The sequence below is a fragment of the Chlamydotis macqueenii genome, chromosome 8, assembly GCF_036417535.1.
Source record: "Chlamydotis macqueenii isolate bChlMac1 chromosome 8, bChlMac1.mat, whole genome shotgun sequence".
NCBI classification, from domain to species: Eukaryota; Metazoa; Chordata; class Aves; order Otidiformes; family Otididae; genus Chlamydotis; species Chlamydotis macqueenii.
Genome location: NC_141563.1, coordinates 6,471,471 through 6,477,470, shown reverse-complemented (window position 1 = coordinate 6,477,470; position 6,000 = coordinate 6,471,471). Strand labels below are relative to the sequence as shown.

At 38.4% G+C, this 6,000-nt stretch overlaps 1 long non-coding RNA gene across 2 annotated transcripts in view; it reads right to left on the bottom strand.

Moving 5' to 3' along the window:
• Positions 1–4,272: 4,272 nt before the first annotated feature.
• The window catches only part of LOC147599910 (uncharacterized), a 63,722-nt gene continuing 61,994 nt past the window's right edge, over positions 4,273–6,000 (bottom strand). The window contains exons 3-4 of one of the 2 annotated variants that reach the window (XR_015259196.1): positions 5,207–5,432; positions 4,273–5,122 (exon numbers count right to left, since the gene is read on the bottom strand). This is a non-coding gene — a long non-coding RNA (uncharacterized LOC147599910). Of the gene's footprint in view, positions 5,433–6,000 lie in introns of both variants that reach the window. The other variant, XR_015259195.1, reaches the window with a different exon arrangement.

The following is a 6,000-nucleotide window of genomic DNA, read 5'->3' as shown; positions in this document are numbered from 1 at the left end:
CTTTTGTTTCTCTCTCCCCAAGAGTGACATCTACCTCTGACTGCATTTTGATTTAGTGTAGGATATGTGGGACTACACATCTTCTGTATTTCTCTTGTGTGTTGGCTTGCCAAATCCTTAGGTTGTACAAATTGGCATAATTCCACCAAAATAAATACAAGTATGTTGACTAAAACCAGCAGAGAAACTGAATTCACTAGTTAGCAGACCATGACCCACGTGAACTTCTGGAATGATCTCCTGCAGTTGTTTTGGGGATGCACAGAGATCTTCCTGGAGAGGCTACAAAGACCTCCTTTAAAACATTCTGTAGGCCACAGCTGGCTGCTGTCTTTTAAGTACTGTCCTTTCTTTTTTTTTTCTGTTGTCTTCTTCTGTGACATCCTGAATATCTGAAAGTGCTGCTAGTTTTGGTATCCCTCTGGCAGCGTGTGCCCTCCCTAGTCTGCAGGAATTTAATCCTGGCTGTCCGTGTGGTCACCAGCAGCATATCAATACCAAGAGAGTGAGCAGGATGACGTTTAAATGTAAATCTTCCGTCGTGAACTCTGGGCTTATCATGGCTCGTTATTTTGAGGCAAACACAGTAATTAGCACGGGGTGTACTTTATGATAATTAGGAATGTTTTACACATCAGATGGTGATGTTGACTTCTGAGGGCAACCACCTGGACTCAGCTCTCACTAGCTAAAATTAATATTTTTGTAGTTCTTTTTGTTTCAATGTTTCAAAATGCCTGTGATAAAATATTTTAACTGTTTAATCACTAAGTAATGGATCCAGGCAATCAATTAGCATAATAGCATGATTATTCAGATAACTTGCAATTAGCCACAGGTGATACTGTAGTTGAGATAAATAGTTTATGTATATCGTAGTTTATCTTGAGTGCAAAGTGAAACTTCCACTCGTTTTTCATCATAAAGACCTAGTACGACATTTTTAATACAGAAAATAATGATGATTAAAAAAGCACCAACAAATTACCAAACGAAACACAACACAACAACTTCTATCATCAGGTCTCAGGATAATCTATTTGCAAACTTAACATAGGTTAAAGTTGGTTTGTTAAAACAATATCAACATTTTTATGGCTAGCTTGGAAGCAGCTGCACCTCATGAAAGAAAGGAGGAGCTATATTTTGAAAAAACAAAAACAAAAAAAAAAACCCAAAAAACAAACCTCCAAGTTAAAAAAAATTGCAAGCGTTGCATTGCAAGGGGATGAAATAATCTAGTTCAAATGAGGAAAAAACTTGTGGACACTTATGTATCTATGGAATAATGCTAGATAAATTTAAATGTGTTAACTGTATGGTGCCATGACAAATGCTATTTTTGGCTGAAAAGGATTAGTGATTGCTTGTAAAATAAGGAGACGTCAAACTATTTCAGCTAGCCTTGGCTGGGTTGTTTGGAATGTGGTCTGTTTCTGCCACTCGCACTTCAGGAGGATGCACAGGAAGACTGAAAAAAAAGAAAAGACAAAATTATACAAACCTAAATAAAAGAAAAGCCAGGATATAAAAATTAATCTGGAGTGAATGTCACCATGCAAGTGCTTAAAAAACTCAAAAATTGGGTTTCATTGTAATTCTGGCAAGTAACAAAGATAAGCATCAAAAGAAAAGAAAAAGGGGGTGGTCAGCAAGAGAAACATGGTGTTCCCATTAGGGAAGTCAGGATTATTCTTTTTTTCCAGAAAGACAGGACTGGAGTCCAAGATCATCTACATGCTACTTCCAGTTCAACTATAGACTGTGTCTATATTTAACTTTTTAACTTACTGTATGGCACTTCAGCATCTGTAAAGCAAGAGATGTTAGTATGGTGGCGTTAGGCTATGCCGAAAATCGAGTCTAACACATTCGTCCTACCGTGGTCCTGAATATCATAGGCTATTTCTGTCGTAGGAATTCTCTGATGTTTAGTTTTAGAGGTAAAACCAAGTGTCTTTCTGTACTTGCTAAACAGAAGTAGACTTGATGCAGAGTTAGATGATTTGACCCATCTTAAGCTGGAAGTTAGTAAAAAAATAATAGAATGGTTTGGGTGGGAAAGGGACCTTCAAAGCCCACCCAGTCCAACCCCCCTGCCAGGAGCAGGGACATCTCCAACCAGATCAGGTTGCTCACAGCCCCGGCCAACCTGGCCTGGAATGTTTCCAGGGATGGGGCATCCACCGCCTCTCTGGGCAACCTGGGACACTGCTCCACCACCCTCAGTGTAAAACATTTTTTCCTTATATCTAATCTGAATCTGCCTCCCTCTATTTTGAAACCATTGCCCTTTGTCCTGTCACACCAGGCCTTACTGAAGAGTTTCTCCCTGTCTTTCCTGTATGAACCCTAAGAGTGTAAATAAAAAAGACCCCAATTCCAAACCTTGTGACACGCCCTTAGCGTCCCCTCCGCTGTCTTCAAGCACAGCATTGCGTGCGCTGGGGAACAGCAACTGCTCTCTCGTGTATGGAAAGTACATTCCTTCTCCTCCTCCTCCGCTGCTGTAAAACTAGTGCTCCTATTATGTCAAGGTCCATCGCGTTTACTGCAACTTTGATATGCTTGACCTAAAAATACTGCTGAGAGTGAATTATTTACAGTGACACTGAGGAGCCATTTTCTGCAATGTCTATACGGCCTGCGAGCACTGCACTGAGTACATACGTATCATATGAACAAAAAAGCATGAAAATGACCATGAATGTGGAATGCATGTTCATTGTTTTGCCAATGGACGTTCTGTAGATGTTGTCTTTTAGTGAAGTTGTATGAAATAGTATATATTTGTACACAGAGATGACATTTTTCTATCTCTGTGTGAAAAACGTGGTATCGCTGACAACTGATAAATTTGATACTAGGCACCATTAAAAAAGACATTGCTGCAGAGTCTGTTCTTCATAAACCAGGAAAAACTTGCAGTCCAGGTGAAAATACTTGTTTTATATTTGTAATGGGTGTGGACTGATTGTCTGTGCCTCGGTCAGTGCTGGCTGAGCTTTCTGCACCCTGCTCTAGTAGGGTATGAATTGTTGCTGTTTAATAGTTAATGAGTGTACGAAACAAAATTATGATAGAAATAAGGGAAAAATGTGTATTTGGAGGAAAAGTACTGCCTTAGAAAAGGATGTGACTTACTTTTGGTCCTGCGCTGGAGTTTGTCCCCTCAATGCTAATCATTCAGACAGTGTTAATTAGCATAGAAAACATATATACAGAAACCATTAATGCTCCAGGACACTGCTTCCTTCCAGTGTTGCCAAATTCCAGAATCTTCTATTTTGATAAGTATTCTCTCTGTAAAAAAATACATAACACAGCTATAGCTAAGATTAATAAATGTATTGCAGAAACAAGACCTGGTTTTTAGTTTCCAGTAAGGAAGCTTGATGCATAGTGTTGCAAGAACACACTAGCTACAAATCGGTTTTAAAGTTTCTCCTTCTAGATAGAATATATACCTTTGCGTCCTGCTTTTAATGGGATCTTTATCTGTCTGCGGTATGTAAGTTTGTAGTCATTCAAGTTCTCATTTTTTGTAGAAATGAGTAAACTCGAAGATACAGGCTTATCTCTGGAGTTGCTGAGAAGTCATGCATCATAGCAGCTCTTCCCTTTAGTACTCGACTGCTGTCTCTGACCACAATAGTATCCAGTGAGCAACAGACCCTTCTCTAGTTCTTCTCTAGTAAATACTACAATGAAAAATACAGTTTTCCCAAACATTGATTTAAAATAATGTCCAAACAATTCCAGGATTTAATTTTAGTGTAGTTATGTCTCTGAGGAACTGATTATTTTTTTCCCCTATCAACATCCATCTCGCATGAGATTGCAGACTGATCTTTCATGCCTGAAATACATTTTTGTCATTTAAGTAGACTGGTAACACAAAGTTCAAGAAGCAACTAGAGATGTATCCTCCCTTGATAGCCTTGATGCTTTTATCCTGTTCACTTGCTACATGCTGAAACATGGAAGAAACAAGCAAGTACAGCACACAGGACAGCTGCTATGTAAATGATGTGCTGAGGAAATTTTGTAAATAATCAGACTAAAGTATTGTTAATGGACCCCCCATTATGACCAGGAGCGATATGAATGCTGTGCGATTACCTCATTTTCTGAAGCAATTCCTACTGCAGAATAAGCCTAAAGGCTGAACTTACCTTGGATGAGCGCGTGATGTGAGAAATGTAAACTGGTCCTTCCGTGTGCCTAGCCAGCTTAACAAAGGGTTGTAAGGAAGTAAGGACAAAATTGTGAGCTTCATTTACACTTTTATTTTCTTGTTACCGTCAACAATACTGAGTGTGACATAGGTACCCAGAGTTTACAGTCATTTTACAATTTAACTACTCTTCTATTAGTATTACTGAATACACATTTCTCTGTCATCTTTCAGATCCCTAAAAAAGCAAATTAACAGTATTTGCTGTCTAATAGTATTTGTTCAGGTGCTTAAAATCAGTTTCATGTAAAATTAGTTAATCTTTTATTTGATGTAACATCCATATTTTTGAACTCTGGCTCCCATTTATATTTTTTGTGACAAGTATAGAAGAAATTTTTCAACTATTCCACAATGCCTAGTTATAATGAGATTTAAATATTCTTTCCTCTTATGTTCAGAGTCCTTAGGCATGGATATACACAAAGTTTCCCTGTATTATTATTTATTTCCACATACATACTCAATAAGATTTTATTTTTATGGTTTCAGTTATGCTGAATCCTGGGAGGACAATGTTCCAGAAAAAGACAGTGATTATTTTTTTTTCTAGTCAGCAAAGTTAAACACACTTAAAAACAAGCAAGCAAAAAGTGAATATCCCCAACTATATATATATATATTTTTTTTTTTACCAGGAACATGTAGCATATAAGAAGTGTTTGCTTCTCACTCCTGCTTTCAGAGCTGATGTTCCTCTCAGCGGCAACTGTAAAATGTGGGGCCACAGTTGCATTCATTGTTCAGTGAGCTTGTCCACATAGTTAAACCCACCGACAGCAATGAATGTTGATTGTGACCTTTTTTTTTTTTTTTTTGTAACGCTTGGCAGGGTGAGGGAGAAACATCGTGTGGTAGTTAGGTTGCTATCTTCGGTGTTAAGGCCTGAAAGCATGAAGTAAGGAGGAGGATGGTTAGCTGGAGGGTACAATCAACGGTCGATGGTTTTCACTTTAATTCCAAACTCACCGACAGCGTTGAATGTTCACTGAAGCAACCACTACAACAGAACTCCATTGACTTGACAGCATCCTCAAATGTCTGAAAGGAGTGGGGGAATCACAATTCACGCAATGATTTTAATCATGGAGATGAAGGAACTTCAGTCATTTTTCTCTTACCGACACCAATACCCTTCTCTGCCCATCCTATTTCAGCCTTCGTGCAAGGAGCTGGCAGTTTTCCAAACTTCTTTCTATGAAAAGAAAAGATGTTTCACTTATTCAGGCTTTAACAATTGGGGTTCCAGACACAAGTGGATTTATGTTGTCTGTTACTTCATTAAACTGACCTTCACAGCAAACCAAAACACAAGATCCCATATATGAACAGAGCTGGCTGAGACCTCTATGAATTGCCAATTACAGATTGCCCAGCTGAGTAAAATTTCGTCTGCTGACATGGTTCAATTGGATTTAAACTTGCTTAGGACTGATGAAAACCACATTTTCTTTTAAGAAGGGCTTAATTTCTCAATAAGTGTCTTAGCAGGCTTTTTTCCTTACAAATTGTCATACATGCAGAGTGTGTGACAATAGTTTTCAGGAGGAAAGAAGGCAAATGTACATCAAGGCTTGATGACTTAAGTTTCTTTCGTGTATTTTTTTCTCGGTGCCAACCCACTGTCCATATCCAGAACTTGATCATCACAGAGTAAAGTGCTTGCTCTTAAAAATTTCCGCAGCAGCATGCTTTCTTGCAATCTTCTGACTTTTCCAACTCCATTGTCCTTATTCTTTAAATAATTTTTAGGGTTGGTTTTT